General features: G+C 43.4%; 1 protein-coding gene across 3 annotated transcripts in view; it reads right to left on the bottom strand.

The window, feature by feature from the left end:
• Window positions 1-22,645, bottom strand: part of ST3GAL1 (ST3 beta-galactoside alpha-2,3-sialyltransferase 1) — a 75,427-nt gene extending 52,782 nt beyond the window's left edge. Inside the window, exon 1 of one of the 3 annotated variants that reach the window (XM_005010560.6) lies at window positions 22,506-22,645. The gene's annotated coding sequence lies outside the window, so the exon portion shown is untranslated. Of the gene's footprint in view, window positions 1-13,420; window positions 13,526-22,409; window positions 22,427-22,505 lie in introns of those variants that run through there. The other 2 variants (XM_072034289.1, XM_038174266.2) reach the window with 2 other exon arrangements.
• Window positions 22,646-23,020: the final 375 nt, after the last annotated feature.

Genomic DNA, 23,020 nt, shown 5'->3' with positions numbered 1-23,020 from the left:
TGGATTTTCTGTGAAAGCTACCAGAATAAAAAATAATAATGATAATAATAATAATTTAAAAACAACCAGTTAAAATGGCATATAGTAGCTTTTATTTCTTCCTTCAATTGTTTTTCTGGAAGTATCTGTATTTTGAAAGTCTTCTGACCATCCACCTCAGTCATTTTAGACCTCAAAATAACTGCCTGCAACTTAAGGTTTATTTATTTATTTACAAACTGCCTTAAATGTCTCAAATTAAGTAATTAAGCAGATAGTGCCTTTAGCAGACATTCGGGCTTTTTGTGGTCAGACTTTCCAGTTACATCATGTACTCTTTAGCCGCAGCTTCCCTTGCCTCCAAGTATTTTGGTGTCTCAGAGGATTTTCAGATCACATCATATCTAAGGCTATAGCTGTCCGACTCATCACAAATACTCCAAACATTATGAGCTGAACACACAGAGAGACACAGAGCGGAGCTTCAAACAGCAGAGGTGTGATGCAGAATTACAATCCAAAATCTCAGTAAGAATCATGTTTTCACACCCCACAGCTGCATTCACAAGCCACTGGTCCTTTAAATTCTCTACAGAATGACCAATATTTTTAGCTTTATTCTGTTACATATTTAGGTATCAGTGGAGAACAGAAATGACATATATTTACCAAAGAAATTTCACTTCTGCATCCCCCCATCCCTTCTTGAGAAAAGCTAATAAAAGCTTTTTTGCAATGACAGTGAATATGCGTAAGAGCAATGGGGTTATAAAATTAAAGGCAAGCCTGTTATAATAACAAGGGTGACTTGCATACCCAGCAGAGGTATCCCACTGAGAAAAGAGCTCATGAATGCTCTGCTACAAAACACCAAACTAAAGCATCTGAGTGGTGTGAGTGAAGGGAAATTGCCGCAGATATTACAAATAATCAGATATTGGTGCAGGAGAAATTCTGTCCCTGGGTTATCATTATCATTAGCAATTGGTGTATCAGAACAGCAGAAAGCTGTGAAAGACTCTTTAAGAAAGGAAAAGGCATCTCCTCAAGCTTCTGGAGGCAGCAATATAGCCTAGAGCATGAGATGCAGCGTCTGACATATCAGATACCCTGCTTTTCATGCTTAGTGAAAACCGTAGTGCAGCAGCAAGTTGCAGGGTCAACTAGACATTGACAAAGCAGCACCAGCTCACTGGTGTTTAAATGTTTCTATTCTTTCACTTCAGAAAGAAAAAATAAAAATGCAAACATCTGCCCTGTGGCAGAGGGCTGACAGCATCTTTTCAAGCAGGTCGTAAGACCAAATAGTAAGTACTCAGGGAGGTTGTTTTTTGGTGTGTGAAACAAACACCTTGCAAAAAGCTTCATGCATGGCACTTGTGGTCAATCCAGACCTCCCATCTCTAAGAAGACACATCTACAAGTGGGTGTCAGGCAGGGGGAAGACACCAGCTGGGTTAATGTTCTGCTACATCATGCGTTTGAACACAGTTGATTATTAGGGCTTTGACTCTGTTTACATAAGTGGGGCTCACTCACTTGTGCAGTGGTGTCTACAGGGCAGCTACAAGCCAGTGAGCCCAGTAATATCCTCAGGTAGATAAGTTCCTATCCCTAAGGAAGAGGAACAGACCCATAACGAAGCTTCCACACCTCTTCCACACTCATCTGCAAGGAACAACACTCATGTGATGGATGCATTTTTTTTTTTTTCAAAAAAAAAAAAAATAACACTGACACCAAAATATTTATTTATTTATTATTTATTTATTTATTTTTCTTTAAAGAGCATGAAAGCAGCAGGAAGGCACAGCTCTCCTCAACTTTCAGTCAGGTACAGACAACTCAATCCTCTTTGAGTTCTAAGCCTCCTATCGGCCTACCTGATGGGCACAGCCTTCAGGCTTCAATTCTCCACAGAACGAAAAAAAAACAAAAGCAAACACTGAAGTCCTTGGTGTAGATGCCCCAGGTCCTGCCCTAGTGCACCTACATCCCTAGTGGAGAAGTGAATGGGCTCTCAATCCCATGTTAAGCACCCACCTGATCTAACATCACACCTCAACACCTGAGCAAGTCATCAAGACTTCTTTAACCATCAACAGAGTTGATGAAGTTGATGAAGAGTTCTTACAGCCTTTTTCTGGGATGTTTCCTCCACAGTGAGATGAATTACATGCTGAAGTGCCTACTTCTCTCTGCATCCTACAAAAGGAGACCCAACAACCAGCTCTGACAGCAGTACATTGCTTACAGATGCCTGCACTTGGTCAGCTGCATCCTATACTCATCTCCTTTGCTCTAAGTAACCTCCTTTGCTCTAAGTAACGTCCCAGAATGGAACAACGCTCTCTGCCCCAAAAGGAGCATGAACTGCCTCCCCTGCCATGCCTGTGGTCCACACACTATCTCTTATTTTGTAAGGCAAGTGGTTTTCTCCTAATTAAAAGAAACCGAAGTGTTCTTGAAAGAAAATGAAGCGCCAGTTCCCTTGGAGATGCGGGTGAACATATTTCTTTCTGCAAGGTCATTTTTAAATTATTGGGTCGCAGCAGCATATTATTCACAGTATTGATTCTGCCAATAGTGCTGTCACCAGCAATATTGGGGTGGGGAGATGCAGCGGGCGCCTCACTCATTACAGCTATGTGTGTGCACTGCCTGCTAGGCCCTGAGGGATGCAGAAACCCTGTCAACCTGGTTACGGGCCCTGAAACCGCCTTCCACGATCACCACACCTCCATCCCCAAAGGTTGACAACTCTGCTTCTACTCCAGGCCTGGCAGCCCTCCAAGCTATGATCCCACAGGGATTCGCACCCGGACTGATCCACCCCTGTACCCATGCACCACCCTTCACTGCTCAAGGGTCCGTTTGGCTGGATTTCACCTCTGCTTTCACAGGTGGGCAACCAGCAGCATCCCATTTTGATACCCCTTCCAAGGACTCTTTGCCAGGCAGCTCCTTCAGGGCCACCAAATCCTGCTGAGGGACACCTACTTCTGTCGCACTGCTAGCCACCTGCTGCTGCTTGCCACCATGCCACCTATCAAGAGTTATTAAAGAACCATATTCACTGTTGTCATCTAGTACAGTAAGATTTACAAGGTTATAGATTACAAAACCGAAATCATTTAATTGAGATTCCCATATATTGAGAGCTCAGGTACCATAAAATACCTATCTGTCTAAAGCTTTCTATTTTATAAACAGGTGTATTTACAATCAAGTCCTAAGTTCTCTTTTCCCCATCCAAACCCAGTGGAATTTCTAGAAACATTACTCTAGCACATTTTAACATCTCATCTGTCACGTCTGCACAATATGGGATATGGAGAATCCTTAAACAGAGAAAAAAGAGCTCATCGTGTTATTTATGCTACCAGAGTCTTCATATACTACAAATCCAAAAGTTCTTCACTACTTTAAAGTTCTGGCATCTATGACTTCCCTGTGGAATAAACCATCTGCACTTCAGCTCCTCAATAGTAGATGACTAAGGACTGTCAATACTTCAGTAGTCTGTAGACCCATCCAGCTATGTTCCAAAAATGTTGAGTGTGAAAGCATATTTTAAAAAAGTGATAGAAAGAAACACTAATTAAAACCAGATTAGCTGTGAAAAATGTAGAAAGTAACAATTTCAGTCCACAGCTAGACCACAGCAGGCAAAGTAGAACTTCCCAGATCTTCTACGGCAGATATCGAGATGAATCCCTGTCTTTAAGCCAGTGTCCTATCTAAAATCTATCCCATTTACCTTGCTGTAAAAACGATCAAAGTCTCTATTTAACGAAACTCTACAAACCCTTTCAAAGGCTGGAATCAGAGATTGTATCATAGGCTTCTGTTGGAACAAAGATAAAGTAAATGTTATCTAGTCCGTAGGTCTCCAATGCTCAACCCATGGCTACAGGGTAGTTAAGAGTATGCTCAGATCAACATTGGCACTGAAACCCATCCTTTTGGGAGCGGTGGGTGTTATCAGGGGTGCAGGTAGAAAGGCTGAATGTTACCAGGTTTTGTTGGAAAGTGCAGTTCTGAGGTGAGCAACTCAGGCTTGTATCAGGAGCACGGGTTACAGAAATATTCTGAGTATGTCATAAATAACAGACTTCAGTTAACCAGAAGTGTATTTTTCCTTGATCAAGGATGGGTAGCCAAGTAGTCAGCATATTTATCTACCTTGTACAGGTAGATAAATGTACATCCACACTCAGCTTGCCCAAGTGTTCTCTATAAATCTGCCTCTATTTTTCTTTCCCCTGTGTTGGAAGTTAGGTGCTTTTATATTTCTTGTTTTAGTCTGGGTCCTCATAACATAGACCTTTTTTTTATTAGTTTTTATTATTCCCACCTATGATATAGCTCCCTTCCCCCACATTACCCACTACATTGTCACTGCAAGGGAAAGAGAACAGAGAAGAAGGTAATGACAAAGCCACAAGGTTTTAACCTAAAGTTTATTCCTCTTCGGCTGTTTGAGGCTGCTTGAAGCATGAATTCACTGCTGCTGTTTAAAAAAGAAACTCCCCAATTACCCAAGTGAGTCAGCTCCTGCAGGGGGACAGTTGGCTTATCCATCACGTGCCAGCACACCACTTGCCCATGCTTACAGCAAGAACTTGATTCCTGCAATATATTCTGCCACAGAGTGCATGGCTTTGAGGAAATCACAATAAAAACCTGAGATTTTAAAACCGCTGTTCCCCTTTCTAACAAGTCTGTACAGGAAGAACCTGTTAAAGTTCAAATACTGAAGCTGGGATTTTAAACCCATGTGTATGTTTCTGGTCTATTTCACCAGTCATTAGCAGCATTAAATCAGGGCACAATATCTGCTAGGAAATGTAGTCATCTGGTACTGGGAAAATGCACTAGCATGTCTGTTTGATGTTCTGAGAGGGTCTGGTACTCCAAGACAGAAGATACCAGAGCTTTTCAAGTTCTGCTCATTATTTGCTTTGCAGTGACACAGGAAACAGTAAGGGCTTTAATCTGTAAATAATCTTTCCTTCGGGGATCTGGGAAAGACCTACAGGACACAGCAATTGCAATTTTTTTCCCCCTCCATGAAATCCTTCATTAAAATACTGCTCACTCAGTAATAAGTTTAGGGTGGAAAAAAATAGAAATGTTTTTATGCAAAGTCAAAACTCCTGAACCTCTTTGCTCTTATGCTACAAACAGCTTGCTTTAGTTGCAGGAGATTGGGCTTTGCATAAGAATGCTTCATAGAAGCAGAGGGAAAACCAATTCTTAATACACTAGGGAAAAATTAAGAGGAAAAAATGTGCAAGATAAGATAGCCAGATGAGCAGTTAAATGCTCCAACACCTTGATCTCAGCACATCAAATAGAATACATCTGCTTCCGTAGAGACTGTGCCCTTCTCCTAAAAGTACCCTCCTCCCTGGGTGCACAGACATCCAACTTCACACCAAAGCCTTCTTAAAGATTTTTTTTTTCTTTCCTCCACTTCCAGTCCCTCTCTGCAGCCACCCTTGCCCCTTCCACCACCTGACAGACTTGATACAGGGCAACCCTTCAGATTCCAGGCTTAATGCTGTACATCACTGTGATTGATTGGACTTCAGCAAAAAGTCTGTGTAATGATAATTTCAGAAAGAGGGAGGATTAATTTTGGTGTGATGCTGCAGATCAATCTCCATTTCAGAGTAATTAGCTCCAGCAGCTACAGGACAGGCAGCAGAGATGCAGGTAACCACCAACAGCTGCTGCAGGGTTGGGAGCCAAGAGGCCCCTGCATGTCCCACATTTCTTACAGACACTGTTGGTGCCCAGCTCTCATGGTTTTGGTTGGAATGAAGTTAAATTCCTTTATACAGGCTTGTGGTTTGGATTTGTGATGAAAATAGTGGTGATAACACACGGATGTTTTAGTTGCTGTAGAGCAGCACTCACCCAGAGCCAAGGACTTTCCAGCTCCTTGTGCTGCCCTGCCAGCAAGGGAACGGCTGGAAGGGGACAGAACCAGGACAGCTGGCCCAGACTGGCCCAACAGACATCCCACAATGTGGTATCATGCTCAGAAATGACAGCTGGGGGAAAGGAGGAAGAAGCAGGAGATGTTTGAAGTGATGGCATTTGTCTTCCCAATAAGTCCTTACATGTGATGAGCCCTGCTTTCCTTGGAGTGGCTGATACCTGCATGCTGATCAGAAGCAAATTCTTTTTTTTTGCTTTGTTTGCATATGTGGCTTTTACTTAACCTAGTGAACTGTCTCTGTCTCAGCCCATGAGTTCTTGCACTTTTACCTTCCCGATTCTCTCCCTGGGGAGGGTGAACAAGTGGCTGTGCGGTGCTCAGCTGCCTGCCAGGTTAAACCACAAAATCAGCAAAATGCAACATAAGGCTACAGCTGGAAAAACAACAAAGAGAGGAACTGCAGAGCCACTTGGTCACTGGCTGACAAGCCATACCCTGCTAAGTCAGTGGGAAAGTCACCCCAAGGATTTAACAATTATTTTGGGGGCTCTGGAACAACCTACATGATGAGAAGTGCCAAGTTTTTGTAAAAGCAGAATTCCCGTATTTTCCACATATGTAACCTGTAACCATAATTGCCCAGGTACCCTGCAGCTATGCAAGCTCTGGGCTTTGTAACTAAAAACAGAGAGAAATTCTGGCCACAACAAATTTGGTAAAAGCTACAGAGAGGAAGCAATTCAATAATCTGATTTGTGGTGGCTGGTTGTATTGAGGATACTGGAAGAAACACTGATGATCCTGAGTTAATACTTAAGAGCAGCAAATCAATACTTTGGGCCAAACTGTGATCCTATTTTAGTTCATTTAGATCTGTGAAAATGAATTGAATTACTCAAGATCTTCATCTACGTAATAAAGCTGGTCATTTTGGCATCGTGGTCTGTGAGTACTCATTACAGAAGCCAAACCACAGGCTTGCTCCAGATGGCTTGTCTCTACAGCACAGCATACATCCAAGGCACTTTACAAAGTAATCACCTACTGATCATATCCTTTCAATTAAAAATTACTTAATTTTTCCAAGTGCTGGCATCCATTTATAGAAATACCAGAAAATTATGAAGTGCTTGGCCAATAACATGCAGCTTTTTCTACATTACAGAATTGTCAGTTAAACAACATTAACCAGTTTGGTAAGGCAGTGCAGTTCGTATCATGCACGTGCTACATTTGGAAGTTTCTCCACCTCTACATCTGCGGCAGTTTCAGGCTTAGCAGGACCATCTGAGAGTAAAAATGAATTGGGGTAAAAAGTCTATCACTCTACAGCATAGATACAGATGAAGAGACTTTCTAGAGTGATTTAATTAAATGGAAAAAGCTCTAAAAGGAGCTCCAGCTTTGCTTGTTTTTGATGAAGCAGATTCAGGCTGACGCACACATTGGCAGAGAAGACACTGCATCGTTTTCTGGGATGCTTGCACAAGCTACAGACAAAGTCTACCAGGCTTTCATTCTTGGTGCAAACTTCTCAGAGCATCACTCACCAACATCTCAGCTTGAATCGCTGAAGTCTCCTCTCTGGGACTGCACAATGTGTATTGCTACAGCAAAATTGTGCCTTACAGCAACAAGAAATGTGAGTTGCTCATACGCAAGGATATATAAGATATTAGTTTCCTTTAGAGCAACCCTATGAAAAGGTGTATTCCGCTTTCCTTTTTATCACAATACTGACAGGTATGATATAAATACAGGCTTCAAAATGAGCATGTAGACAATCAAAAAAATGTATCTGCTGGGGACTGTAAAGCAGTTGGCCACAATGATCCAAAGGTGACCGACCTGTGCTTTCCCACCCCGAAGCTGTATGTTTGCCTTGGGTACTTGTCTCAGTGAGCACTAGCCGAACTCGTGCTAAGAAAGATCAATTTTCTTCACAGCAAATAGGCATGCTGTAACCTTTATTTCAGAAACCCCAGTATTTTCAGCTAACAGCTTCACCCCATTCTTGGTTGAAGACCTTTTCTTACAGATGTCAATCATGACCACAGACCTAGTGCAGCAGCTTATTTTTGCTTCACTGCTAGCATCTAGAGTCACTGCAGGTCATCGAAAGACTTGTCTGGCTGAACAGCTTCCAGAATTGCAACGAAGGAGTTATTTAATATCTTTAGACAAAAGCTACTATGCAAATAAAGAGCACTGTGATGTACCAAAGAGGGTCTTCTGGTTACCATCTCATATCAGTCAAATAGAAGTAAATGGATTCTAGCCTGAGTTTGTGCCATACTGTTCCTTGGATAAAGAATCTGTAGTTTAAAATAAACCCTGCTAAACAAACTATAGTCCACTTAGCTTGACAAATTTAGACAATTAACTTGCGGGAAGCCAAGCTACTTTTTCATACTCATGGGTCAGCTGCCTTGAAACAATGTCTGAAGTACAAATAGGCTTTCAGGGCCAGATTCTGATTTCATTCATCATGGTGTAAATCAGGAATAATCCCTTTAGAGATTAGTAAGAGCAGGATCAGATTCAGGCTCTCAGAGCTAAGCACAAACCATGTGCTTGCTGGGTTTATTCTAATTCTTCTAAGCACTAAGAAATTTTCCTTCAGCATGTCCCTCTCCCATTCTGCCTCTGAACAGAGGAGCAAAGACTCGGCATTGCTGCTAACACCCAGCAGAAGACATTTGAAAAATTATTTTGCCTACAAAGTTCCTAAATAAGCCTTGCAATTAGAAATAAAAATAATATTAAAAAAAATCAAATTACACAGGCAGAGCACAGTTGTATTTAAAGACCACTCCTGACCCCTGAACCATGAAATGAACTACAGTAACCATCTTTTACAAGAAATGAACACATTTAATTACTTTGATTTACAGCATCTGTCTCTGGTTCCGGGCATATATCAAAGGAAAACATAAGCAGAGCTTTTGCCAGATGCATTTAACAACCTTAAGAAGCATCTCAACAAGAATTACAGTGCCCTTACAAATGAATGCAATGTCATCTGAAAGTCACTTGTGTCCTTCCTCTGACACTTCCTTTGAAGGTTCAGGCAACAAAAAGACATGTGCCAGTGAATACCTCGCTTATTTTTTTGGTAAGATCAAAAACAAAGTTACCAGCTTGATCGATCTATGCATTACTGTGCAACTATATCAAAAGGATACAAGTTTTGCCATTCTTAATGCTTGTGCCTGTGCACCAGTTTGAGTGTACACATGGGAAAACCTGGCGAAAGAGGCTAAGACATGTCTTTCATATTTAGATCAAGATACAAATCTCACAAGAAATGGAGAACTACAAAAATCGCCTGCTGAGAAAGATAGCATAAGCCTACACAGATACTATTCTCATTTGATGTGGAGCAGTTCAGTCTCTCTGCCACGATGCTTACAGTGCTTATGCCTCCCAAAGCAGCCTGCTGAGCAGACTAACTGTAGGGCACCTTTAATTCTGGATGCCAAGTCCGTTTCTTTGTTCTGCACCTCCCAAAGAACCAATTCTTCAATCTTTAATTTTCCCAACACCTAAGTTGCTTTCTATAGGTTTCTGTAACATGCCTTAAAGTTCATGCATCAGGTTTAAAATCTTACACTGTGCACTCTTTGCAAAGTAAATTGACCTTTGAGGGAGGGAAAAAAAAATCCCACATCCCAATAACTTTGGACAGGAAGTTGAATTTCAATAGGAGCTATAAGTGGAGTTCCAAGGGCTGTCACATCTATGAAAGTTTCCTTCAGGAAGGGGAGGAAATCTGAAGGGGTAACTTTGCAAGAAAGTAAATTTTTATCCTTTTGTACCTTTAACAGGACTCTCGGACAATGATGACAGACAGGTCTAAGAAAAGTACTCTGCTATGCAGGCTGAAAACAGTCCTGTTGGAATTGGGTAAGGAAACCCGTATCATCAGTTGTTCATAAAAGTGCCATGTGCTCTAGAGATCAGGAGAAGTCAGATGCTTTGCAAGTCTCATTAAGCAGATGAGACCTTCAGCAATCGATTCTAACACATGTGCTGAGAAACAGCCCTGTGCTGACTCAGAGAGAAGCACACTACCCACTCTGTCTCTGTAAGATATTTCAGTCTTGTCTTCTAAAGAGTCTCCAGGTAATGAGCTGATCAAGCCCTAATGAGCTCATTAGATATGACAAGTCTATACTCAAGGTTACCGTGCACGACCCTATTCTCTCTTGGAGAAAGGTGAAACAGTCATGCAGCATTTATTCCTGATGGAAAAGAGGATTAAAAACCAAACACAGTGCTTGGTCCTAGAAGCAGAAACACCTTAATTTCCTTGGAAGTCAATATTGTCAGCACCAGCCAAAGCCATGTTGCCACGTACCTGCCCAGGAGCAGCAATCAGCTCAGAAGAAAGCATGGCAGCTCAAGGGGAGATCAGAAAGATTGATTTTGACAGCTGTAAAAGCAAGAGGGTTTTTTAATATTCAGAAAAGTGTCAGTGCCTTAATAACGGAATTTCCATCTCTAAGAGCTACATTTGTCAAATGAAACCTGATTAGATACAAAAGTATAAAAAAAAAGGAATCTGGGCTTTGACAAATTTAAAGCGGTTTCTTTTGTAGAGGCCAGGACGTCTGAGGGGGATGCTTTTCCAAATGAGCAAGTCTAACCTGGTTTTACCCTCAACTTGACCCTCAGGCACCAGCAGCTGAATGCAACACCTCACAGTTTAACTGAGAATGAGGTCAGCAGTACAGGAGCAGGCAGCACCAGTTTCAACAGCACCACGCTTCACCCTACAGAAGAGCCGTCTTGAGAAGCCAAGGTTTCTTCTAAGAGGTGAAAGAAAGAGTTACGCTCCACCCTGGTGATCCAACACCCAGTGCATGTATTTATGCCAAGGAAATCTGAAACACGCACAGCAAGTGCACCAGGTTCAAGTAGGAACTCAGGGATGGGGGTCTCCTCTTCTGCCTCCAGTCTGTTCCCCAAGAAGCTCCTCACTGAGGATACACACCAGTATCTTCTGCATCTGCATATCACAGACAGTAAATTTCAAAGCAAGAGAGTAACAGCACAAGATTTTGCTGGCAGACAAGAGCCAGACTACTAGTACACATTTCCAGACTCAAAGACATGCCAGAAGTGTGGTTAGTGGCTCCAAGAACAATCTTAGGGCCGACTGACACCTCAATGAAATGCCGTTTTCCCAAAATGAAGCTCTGCTGGATATGCTGGATATTTTTCATAAAGATACAGAAAACCTCTAAGTTTGCATGTGGCAAGATAAATTAGGGAAGTTGACATTTTGAGCAAAGCCTCATTAAGAAATTCACACATGCACGAAAGAAGAAAGCTGGGATGTGCAGGGCCCTGACAGCCTGCCTAACGAGGATCGAAGCTTTGCTCTCAGCTGCACTAACATCCAGCTCTTGGTCAGGCTTGTTCCCACAGAAGAACTATGCTTTTTCCAAAATATTAACTTTAAACAGGGCAAACATGGGACTTTGTGGGATTGTTTCCCCATCAGCACACTGGATTTGGGTATTTTAAGCCCTGGGGACAAAGAGCTACTGTCTAGACTGGGGCAGAGGGAAGCTCTTCTCTAATAAACAATAGCAGCAGTGACCACGCTGAGCACTTCTGGCTTATTCTAGTGATGTTTTGGCTTAACAAAGCATTCTTTGTCCACTGTTTTCAAAACTATAGGTAAACGATAAGCATGCTCTCCTTTTAAGCAGGTGGAAGCAAAGGCACAACAGAGCCCCTCTCCTACTCCAACAGGTCAGAAAACAGCAGAGAAGAGCAGCCTGTTCTCTCACTGTGCAAAACACAGACATTCCTTTCCAAGCGAGCTGGGATGGTAATTGTAACCTATTGATTCTTTTCCATCCAAACCTCCAGTTTTCCCCTATTAAAAAATCCCAAAATGAATTGCACTTACATAGCAGCTTACTCAGCCAATATTTATACTCAACCCACTATTGACAGGAGACTCTTGCCTTGCAGAGAGGCAACTTACTCTGAACTCTTTTGTTTCATTGCTATCAGCAAACGTTTCAGCAGCTTCTGCAATTACTGTACCACCTTGTATTTTTCAACAACCTTGTATTTTTAAACAGCCAGCATCCATCTCCTGCTCCTTTGCTCTTTGCCCACACAACCACTTATGTAGCTGCTTGAGGCTCATTTCCATTTGAGGCACTGGCCTTCCTCAGTGCCAGAGTTGGAGTGCTTTAATAAAAGCCCAAGTAGGGCACAAATGTCTTAAGCAGGCATCTACACCCAATGCACAGCAGTGTAATTTAACTGTTGGAATAGGATAGTTCTGTTGAAAGGGACCTACAAAGATCATCCAGCTGCCTGACCACTTCAGGGCTAACCAAAAGTTAAAGCACGTTATTGAAGGCATTACCCATATGCCTCAAACACTGGCAGGCATGGGGCATCAGCCACCTCTAAGAAGCCTGTTCTACAGTTTGACAGCCCCCACAGTAAAGAAATTTTTCCTAATGTCTAGTCTGAACTGTGAGAATCACAGCAACACTCAGAGGACCTATATATTATCAGTACTTTCTCCCCCCGAAAGCTTCCATGATCTTTAAGGATATGAGAAAAAATAGGAGGTATCTCAGTTTGTCAAATTTGTTTCCTGTAACTTGAGTAAAATTCCATTTGCAAGAGACCTAAATTATTCCATTTTTCCTCTGTCTGGACTATGCATCACCGTTCTCCAGTGTCCTTAAATATTTTACAGAACACATACTTTACAGATGCACAAACACTTCCAGTTCCTCAAAGTGGCCAAAAAGCACCTGAATATTGCACACAGCTATCTACAGTTAAACAAGCCTTATCAAACTTAATGTGGTGGCCTTGGGGAAAATTTGTCTGTAATCAGTACACTCTTTAATGGGCTTGCTTTGTTAGGTTGTTTCCCAGCATACACATATATCATTGACCTAGCAAGCTAATGAAGTGGCCATCTGAGATGGCTCTAGCATCCCTACAGTTTTATCATGCTATCTGAGAAGTTGTGCAGCAGCTGCTATTTCACACATCCTGCTACCATGTTACAGGCTTTTCCTCTAGCTTTTCTGGTCTAAAGCAGTTTCTATTTTTGCATGTATATTTTTGCAATATTCACATAAGTCTACTGCAACAGTCACAGTGAGCGACTGACAGAGACACTTTCCATTGCTCTGTAAGGTCTCAGGAACCAAGCAAGCAAAAGCACCACAACAACTGCCATCTGGAAAGGAGTACCAAATTAAACTGTTCCTGCAGCACAGGTATCAATCACCACAGCTGACAAAGCAGAAGCTTAGATGATTTTTGTTGGTGATATGCCAAAGCATGGCAACAACTGCACTAATCGGTGGAGTGGCTGACAGTGAACTGCCGAAGCCAATGTCCTGTCCCTAAAGTTCTACTGTCCATGAGGTTGAAGATCATCTTTTAGTTCCCCAATTCAGAAATCAAGCTGTTAGTTAAAGAGAGCAGTGCTTTTACCTTTACTGGAGTCTCCGTGCATCTTACAGGATGAATTCAGCCTTCAGGAAACAAAGGTCCAATGCTGTCATCTGCAGCTGATAAAATGAAGCTGAGATGGGAGGAGGTCCCAGGTTCTCAGCCCCAAGTACATCCTCCCACTGCCACACACATGACCTCAGGTGCAAAGTTTAAATGTCCTCCACCCTCCCATGTCTTGGTTCTCTCAGAACACGGCACTCAGAGGACAAAACATTGCAGAGTCAAGGGAGAGGCAGGAGAGACAGAAATAACCTGCAATAGTATTCTCTCCTCTAGCAAGGAACAATTGTGGTACAGGGAGTGGTGAGGAGACATGCAAATGAGGGGATGAGAAACACAGGAGGGTACCAGGACAGTAGGACTGAAGAATATTTCAGTGTGTATTCGGAAAGGAGAGGAACAGAAGAGAAACAAGGAAGACTCACCCCAAAGCTCTGGTAAAGCTTTTAACCTCTCACACTCTGTATTTTGATTCTGTAAGTTTGATGTTGAACTTATGTTAGCAAGGTAAAAGGCAAGCAAAAAGTTCATTTTTTACATTTCAGGGTGAATTTTTAGACGAGATGTAAGCCAAATGGTTGGGAAGAACAGCAGATCCATCTGTAAAATGCAGTCTGAAACCACAGGAGACCTGATCATACAGGTATTGCTTCCCAAAACAGCAAGTATTACCTAAAGGGGAAAAGCAGAAGATTCTGGAAAGAAAAGAGCAAGAAGGGAGATATCTAATTCTTAGAACTCCACACCACAGGACTGATCCTTTCTTTATTTATTCAAAATCCACAGAATTGCCCCCAAGAGAAATGCTGGGTGAACCTTCTGAAGAACATTAACAACTTAAATAGAAAAATCATTTCAAAGACAAGAAACAAAAATCCAAGTTCAGGCATAATTTCAACATAGCCATCAGCCAACATAAATGGTGTCAGTGCAGGCCATGTCAAATTCAGAGGAATTATTCTGACATTTCTAAAGGCAGAATTTCCTTCTGGATTCTTCAAAAGAAATAATTTTGACCATGTCAAAGAGTTTGAAATAGACCTGGAATTAAGATTAAGTGAACCAAAAAGCAAGAATGCCTTGTGTGGTGGTTTTACTTGGGTGGGCAGCTGAGCTCCACCACTCTCTCACCCCCCCTCCTCAACAGGAAAGGGGGTAAAAAGGAGAAAATAGAATAGAAAGGAGAAAATACAACAGAAAGGGCTCAAGGGTTGAGATAAGGACAGGGAGATCACTCAACAATTATCATCACAGGCAAAACAGACTCAGCATGACATCATCAGTTATTAATCAGTTTCAGCTGATTAATACTATTACCTATTACTAACAGGCTAGAGCACTGAGAAACTAAAAGCAAACTAAAGACATTTTCACCCCTCATACATCCTCTTGAGCTTCATATCAGCTGCTCCCTCAAGGTCCCTCTCTGCCCTTGCTCCCTGTGGGGTCCCTCCCACTGGATGCTGTCCTTCCCGAACTGAGCCTGCAGGTGCTGAGCTCCACCGGGGGCTCTTCCATGGGCTGCAGTGTGGAGATCTGCTCCATGTGGGACCCATGGGCTGCAGGGGGACAGCCTGCTCCACCAAGGGCCTCTCCACAGGCTGCAGGGAAACTGCTGCTGCCTGCCTGGAGCACCTCCTGCCCTCCTGCTGCACTCACCTGGGGGGTTTCAGGGACGGTTCTCATTCCTCTCTCCCAGCTGCTGTTGCAGAGAAGTTTCCCTGCCCCCTCTTTTCTTAAATCTGCTCTCACAGAGGCACAAACAACATCTCTTAGTGGCTTGTCTCTGGCCAGCAGAGTCCTTTGGAGTGAGCTAAAACTGGCCCTTATCTAACATGGGGCAGCTGCTGGGCTCTTCTCACAGAAGCCACCCATGCAGTCCCCCCGATGCCAAAACCTTGCCAGGCAAATCAAATACACTTTGTTTGATCAAAACCAAAGTTACCATGACCTCATTATGTTTAATTTAGCTTTCTATTGAATCCATATATACCAGTACTTTTCTCAGTTTTGTCACCAAGTTAAGAGCAACATAAAAGAAGACAATGTCATACTGTAAGTTCAGCTCCAACTCAAGTTGTAGGTAGCTCTACACCATGTTCTCTTCTACAATTTTGTAGAGGTCTGAAGATGAATTATCACCAGTCTAATTCTACACTAATCCCAAACCAGGGCTTTCTGCAGGACTTCAGCTGGTATGTTCTGACCCAAATACTCAGATGACATCTTGCAATTTGATTGTTTTTGCACCATAATGTAGGCAGGTATCTTAAAAAGAAATCCAGTTCTGAGCATGTGTGGTGTTCATTGAATTTGAGCTGGATATATGGAGCATGATTCTTACCTAAAAATCTGGAGGTGATGCCTTATGCTTCCCTGGCAGGGTCATTAACTGAGCTGGCAGATTTGATAGAATTAAATTCCTTTGTTGAGCTGGTACAGTACTGTGATGTGTCAGCACATACAGCATTTCAGATATGTACATTCAAGACATTGATTGAATAACCAGCTTCCAGAAATAATGTGATGCCCTTTAGAAGGAAATACCTTTGCTTTGTGTTGGTACATCAAAGCTAAAAAAAAAAAATTGCAAAAATCCACCAAACCTGAGAAAACATCAGTAATAATTATCTAGTCCAGAGACATTTTTGACTTGCATCCAGTTTAATACCTAAGCTTCACTGTGCCAGTTTTTGCTCTGTGGAACAATCTTCCAAGGGGATGGATAGCAACTGGTCTGGCTCAAAGGAGTTTTAGGGACACCTAGAGTATGCGTGAGCACCTCTGTCAGCAGCAGTCCTGTGTCAGAAGTGGACGTTTTGCCCCAGCAGGCTCTGACCACAGCCACCGCTTCCTCTTCCACTCTAACTCTTTGGGGTGAAGAACTACAGAGGGCTGAGCTCACATCAAAAACTGCTGCTGAGAGAAAGGACCTCTAAAGAAACAGAAGATCTACTAAAGAACAAGAGGTCTATTGAGATGATGTCCTCAGAGCAAGAACTCTGCACTTCAAACAGTTTTCACCAGATGCAGGGTACAACCATCTCTATTGTGCCTCATTTGCACTCCACTATACCCAGCCGTCAGCTGACAGAAACAGCTGTCATTTTATGAGGTTTACAGATTTCCTGTCTGCCCCTTGGAAATAATGCACCCAGTCTCTGCCCAAAGGCTTTGTCGTCTAGTATGCGGGCAAAAGTCTCACGCTCCCAGCGGAGGGACACACATGTCGGTACAGATTAAGCAATTTAATCAAGAGCAGTTCAAAGTGCCAGAAAGACAGGAACAAATTAAGTTCCACCCTTCTTTTCCCCCAGAATTGTATGTGAACAATTACTACAATTTTTACAATTGACATCCCTAACCTCGTCTCACACTTCAGAGCAAGTTTCTACCGTTATTGGGAGTTTCTTCTGCAAAGTGCTCCCTGTCCCCCAGAGCTCCATTTTCTTTACTTTACAGCTATTCACAGCTATGCATGTTGTACAACCCCAACTACAGGAGCTTCTCACATCCTCACAGGATATTTTCTGTTAAGTGATTTGAGTCTGCTATTTACAAGGTACACCATGGGAAACTCAACACCAGTAGAAAGAGAAGACTGTGGGTAAGAAAGGGAAAAGCGATCAAAAGGCTGATAGTGCTTCCTCTGTGGCTGTCATTTATGGATGCCAGGGTGGTCCAGAGATGTTTCCAGAACAACAGACACACGTGAGACAGGAAACAACCCTTCTAATGAGTTTGCCTCCTAAGTAGACACAGACACTTAAGCTGATAATATGTTTTATAAGTTAAAGATTAGTGCCCAGAAAACATACCCAGCTCCCACAGTTCATGGAAGGGATGATTCAGTTGACCAACACAGGTTTCAAAGGCCACTGGAGATGCCCTAGAAATCAGCCATCTTCCTGGGGTCCAAATATGATGACACCAGGTGTCAAGAGACAGATTCCTGAGCCAGCTCCAGAAGACCAGTTCGAATGGCACTGAGTAACTACATTTAGGAAACAAAAGTCACATCATATGTAAGATGCTGAAAAACAGGTGACTATGGGTAGGCAACTGCAATCCCAGGCTCTCCGTGGAGATCAAGCTCCCGAAACCATGAACAGGATTCATGGTACTCAGGTGCCTGCTGGGCACCTGAGTACCCAGGAATGAGCTTCAAACACCAGGCTGGCCCAGAGAGGAACTCTGCTCTGGATGGACTGCAAAGCCATTTATTCACCTCACCAGTGGGACCAGATGGATCACACCACCCAGGACTTGAAAGGCACACAGGACTTACCACCTTCCCGAGCTGAAGCCTCGGTTCACCTCTTGCCTACTGTCGCAGATACTGTGGCAATAAAAGCAATATAAACATGCAAACCAATAAAACAAACGCAAAATAAAAGCAATATAACCATGCATAAACTGTAGCTTGCCTGCACGTTTCAGTCTCCTGTCCCATACAGATGTCTTCTTAGGAATATGACAAATACAACATTCCTCACTGTTGTAATTCCACTCTGGGGCATGAGAAATCGTAGACAGTCAAAAGATTATTTTTAATTTCCATACCTCTGACTTATGTTTTAATTTTGTAGGTTCTTCTGCAGTCAAGCAGGACTACATACATCAGAAAGGGGCAAAGGCATCTCTTTAACACTTGGCCTTATTAAAAGGCACTTACAACCTTGTTTTATCCTTTTTCAGCAATATCAGATAAGTAGAAAGTTTCTCTTTTCCTGGTCAGATACTTTATCCAGTAAGTTGTTAGACATTATTTTAGGTGGTTCAAATACATAATGGCTGAAGTAAACAGATCCACAGATTAAGATCAACAACCTTCCTTAAGTCTGCTTATGAATAGATTGGAGAAATGAGTTGTAAATTTAGGGGCTTTAAAAAAAAAATAATCATACTGTGCACACAGTCCAAGGTGCATTTTCACCTCACCTGCTCAGGACTAAGAAGGCATGAAATTTCTATGCAACAGACCAAGCTTTAAGGCTCCAGATCTGCCTTCCCCTTCCAGTTTTGTCCTATGGGTAGAACTCACAGCACACATGATTGAACACAGGCTGCTCAGGAAATTTTTATAGTAATATTCACAGAAAAACTATTAGTACAAAGCTAACTGAGGTTACTCTGAAACCTTTCTAATGAAAACATTCAATGTACCTTTAAAGGGGAACTGGCTGTTAAAAACATTCTTCCACTTGAGAAAGGCTCTTAAGTAAAAATAAATAGCTTTTGGATGCCCAGGTTACAGGTGTGCTCTATGCCAGCATCATTCTGCTTTTGAAAATAAAAATAAAAAAGTGTGCTGTAAGGGAAAGAAGGACAGGAGGAAGAAATCTGTCTCTTACATCACTGATGCACCTACCTACAGGTGAGTGCTACTTTAGATGAGACACCGTCAACACTGTACTCTCTTCTGCAAAGTATGGAATAGATAGAAGATATAGAAGGTTAAAAAATCTTTTAGATTATTCTGAAAGCTCTTTGGGGCCAAAACCAGCGTCAAGTATTTCAGCAAAGATGGGCACCACAAGGGGAGAGAGCAGATTTGGGCTGGCATTTGCCCTCCCTGCATTTGCTAGCTTTTCAGTAGGTAACTTGCCATCCTCCAAACAAGCCAACTGCCATCACGGCTAGGCCAACAAGCAGAAGTTAAAATAGAAATTCAGCATTTGCTGTGTACGCAGTTGCCAAGAAGCTGTTTCTCCTCGCCTATGTAAATAAGTTGTCGTTCAGCAATGGCTGGCTTGCTCCAAAAGACTTGTGGGGAAGCTAAACACTATCACCATGCTACTGCAGGGGGAAAGAAGAGGCACGGATGAAAGCGTGGCCAACGGATGCCCCATTCCCAGATCCCCAATACTTGGGTTGAGTGAGACCCAAGGCGTTCATGCACACTGAAATGGCTGCGCGCCATCACAGCCAGCATCACGGGAGCGACTGCTGGCTCTGCCAGAGGGATATAAAAGCTGTCCCTGTTCCAAGGCCAAACTCCATGCAGATGGACTTACTGGGAAATGTCTTATCACAGCTGATCATACGTGTGTTATGTATTGTACAGAAACACCTATTGACCGGTATATCTGGCTGTGAAGCAGATTAAATACTACTGACAAAACCTGAACTGTGAAACTAGGATTATTGGCCACAACTGTACTCTCTACTATTTGTTTGTTCTGACTGGTAAGAGTCTGGTGTAAGAAAAAAAAAAGAAAAACTCTACACAGAGCATCTGACTAATAAAAACAAACACAAAAATGCATCCTTATTCTGTGTTCCCTCAGCTGGCGCCATAAAAAGCTCCACCAGGTGGTGGGATTAACAGCACTTTAAATTTTCTGTGGAGCTGGATTTGCTCTTACTCTTTTGCTTTCAGAAGCACATTTCTGCTTCACCACACTTTTAAAAATACCTTTGAAAGAAGCTCTTAATAAAAACATATTATTACTATCATTTAATGACAGCATTTACAATGTATCTGGGATAAAAGATGCTGTTATAGCCAAGAAGATGGAACTGCCATCTGCATGACCCTGATTTCCCCTCAAATAACTCCCAGTTTTCCATCAAAAGAAAGCCAAATTGATAAGCAGATCCAAAACCTTAAATGAAGTGACGTTTAGTGTTAAAAGTTCCCTTCCTCAGCTGAGATGCTATCACCATTACTAATATCATCAAGTTTGAAAGAAAAAACTGCAAACAAGGTTGCAGGTACCTTTCTGGTTGGGATGCGTGAAAAATTCATACAAACAGCTGTCTCTACCGCACAGTCCAACTGTGCACAAATTGACTGAGCCAAAAGAATAGGGAATTGGATTTTTCTCTCCTTTTGCTCTGTATGAGACTGTGCTCTTACATACTACTAGCAGAAAGGTACAATACAAGTATATCAGACAGGAGTGTACTTTAAAAAAATATTGTTTAAAAAAAAAAAAAAAAAAAAGGTTTGGGAGGACCATAGTCTGGGATTTTGTCTTTGCTAAGGAAAAGGATTTAAGCCTGCTGAAATGTTATCCTACAGCAGCACCAAAACAAAGTAAATAAAGTGAGAAATTGGCAGAGGAAGAGCACCAAGTTCACCATGGACCCACACCAGGGTTTTTACTGTATCAGGGATGATCAAGAAAACAAGTGCCCTTAACTTATAAAAAAAAAAAATTCACTTTTATTTATCCAATCATTCCCTTCTCTACCCCCAACCTCCGCCTGAAAGTGTGTCCAAACAGGTTAAAAGCTATCAAGTTCCCAGAAGGAAAGGGGCGCACAGCCATGCCCTGCAGATAGCCACTGGCCACTGCCAAAAGCCAGAGATAGTCCCTGGGGTGAACCCCAAATTCTAACAGGAGAGCAGCTCTGCCGAGCCATTACAAACAGCGGGCAGAGCCCCACAGGTGTTGAGGGATTTTTTGAAACAGCAAAAATTCCATGGCTTGCCGTAGCTGAGCAAACCAAGCTACCAGGGCAACTATGAGAAGTTCCCATGACAGTGTTCCCACATCGCCCAGTTGAGGAATTCAGAAAAATATTGTTACCAGTAGCTGGCTTCAGGGACAAGGTCTATGTGACTGCTAATCACAAGGGGGTTGTTTTCTTGTAGTTGTTTGTCTGAGTGCTTTTGACCAATAATCTTGTGTGAAACACTGTCCTCCCCTGTTAAGTTCACTATAAAAGTTAGGCTATTCAGGCAATAAAATGGAGCATGATCTGACTCTACTGGTGTCTGTCGTGCTTTCGGCCGTGCTTCCTGCAACACACAGGCTTTGGACAAAGCCCTGAAAATTGAGGAGGAGTGAACATACCAGCTGCAGAAGGCCGCGGCAGGCATGAACCGCATGGGACACCAAGAGTAGAGATACAAGTATTTCAAAGCAGATGCTTCCCACAGCCACCCCTCCAGCTACAGCCATGTCAATAACCCCCAGGAGGAGCGTGCTGCTGCTAATTGAATATCTTCTCAACTGCCAAGTGGCAGGAAGACTGCTTAGAGGTGGCTAGCTCTTCATTTTCCCTTCTGTCACCAAAAAACACCAGTGTAAAGGAACTCCCGGGGATGGGATCAGAGCAAAAGGAGAAGTTTCTTCTTCATATCCTCGAATTTCCTGTCTCTTTTCCACATTGAAGTTTAATTTCCTTTTCAAAAAGAGCTTTTGGAGCTTATGAAAATTGACCCAAAAGATTACAAGGGCTTTGTCACCCTTCCAATCTCTCTGAAAGATCCATAATTAGGGAGGTTTTTCCTTTAACATGTGTGCCCAGCAGGCAAATATATAATTTAGACTTACAATTATATGAAAGAGTTATTTCTGTGTATTGGACACATACACCCTCAACCTTTACAAAGAGTTGAAAAATCCTGCATGTCTCAAAGGAGTAAATATGCATCCAGGCATTTTTTAAACGTTTGTTTTCAATTTCTGCCCAAACTAAAATCAATCATTACAAGGACTAAGGTTGCATGTTTGCTACTGAGACACCTCCGGCACAACATCAACACACCTAACAAACAAACAAACTCGGAGATAGTTATTTATACTCCGCTGGAAATTCATTCTGCGAGTAAGGATGTGCTGGTACCTCAGGCAGCCTGCCTGCTTTCCCCTAACGGAGCAACACTGCCTTCCCTCCCTCGCCGCACAGCCCACCCAAGTGAAAAAAAAAAAAAAAAAATAAGCAAAGAAATGAATCCATACAAACAGCGGGGCGTGGGACTCCGTTAGGCTTCTTCCCAGCCACCCAGCCACGGAAGGGGGCTGCCCGGAGCCTCTCCGTGCCCCCCAGCCCACCTTTGCCCCTCTCCGGGGATTTTTGGGGGAGCAGCCCGGCGGGATAGGGCGCAGCCGCCCCGCTCCGGAGCGGCCGGCGGAGGATGCTGCGGGCTCCGGCGGGGCCACCCTCTGCGTCCAGATGAGCAAAATAACGTCGCCACCCTCTTCCCCCAAAATAAATAATAATAACAACCAACTTAGGCGAACGAGGAGCAGCAGAGGGAGCGGGAGGACTTGCAGGTAAGCGGGGAAGGAGGAGGTCGAGAAGGAAGAGGAGGGAGCCCGGTACTCACGGCGGGGCGCTGGGGGCCGGCTGGCGGCCAAACCCCATGGCCAGGGAAGGGCGAACCGATCGCTGCCGGCTCCTCGCCGAGCTGCTGCAGCCTACGCTCCCCCGTCCCTCCCCTTCCCTCCCCAGCAGGGCTTCCTGCCCGCTCATATAGCGCGCCCCCAGCCACGTGGAAAGAGCCGGGGCCCCCGGCGGCTCCTCCTCGGAGTCGGGCAAAGGCGGAGCCGCCCCCTTCTGCCCCCCTCCGCCCCTTTCCGCGGCTCTCCGCGGTGCTGCGCGGCTGATGCGCGGTGCAGGAGGCGCAGGAGACGAGATGCGCACAGGAGACGACGTGCGCGCACAGTCCGTCCCCGCCGGCCGCTAGCCCAAACTTCACCCCCGCTCCATCCACCGAGGCGAAATACCTGCTCCTGACACCGCCCTGCGTCGCCCCCCCCCCCCCCCGAAATGCTTTTTCCCTCCTCGTTTTCCCTTCCGCGCCCCAAAAGCTCTCCTGTCTGAAAATTGCGCCCGCGCGGA

This window comes from Anas platyrhynchos, chromosome 2, assembly GCF_047663525.1.
Source record: "Anas platyrhynchos isolate ZD024472 breed Pekin duck chromosome 2, IASCAAS_PekinDuck_T2T, whole genome shotgun sequence".
In the NCBI taxonomy this organism is placed as follows: Eukaryota; Metazoa; Chordata; class Aves; order Anseriformes; family Anatidae; genus Anas; species Anas platyrhynchos.
Note: the sequence above shows the minus strand (reverse complement) of the source record. Positions and strands in the feature narration are given on the sequence as shown.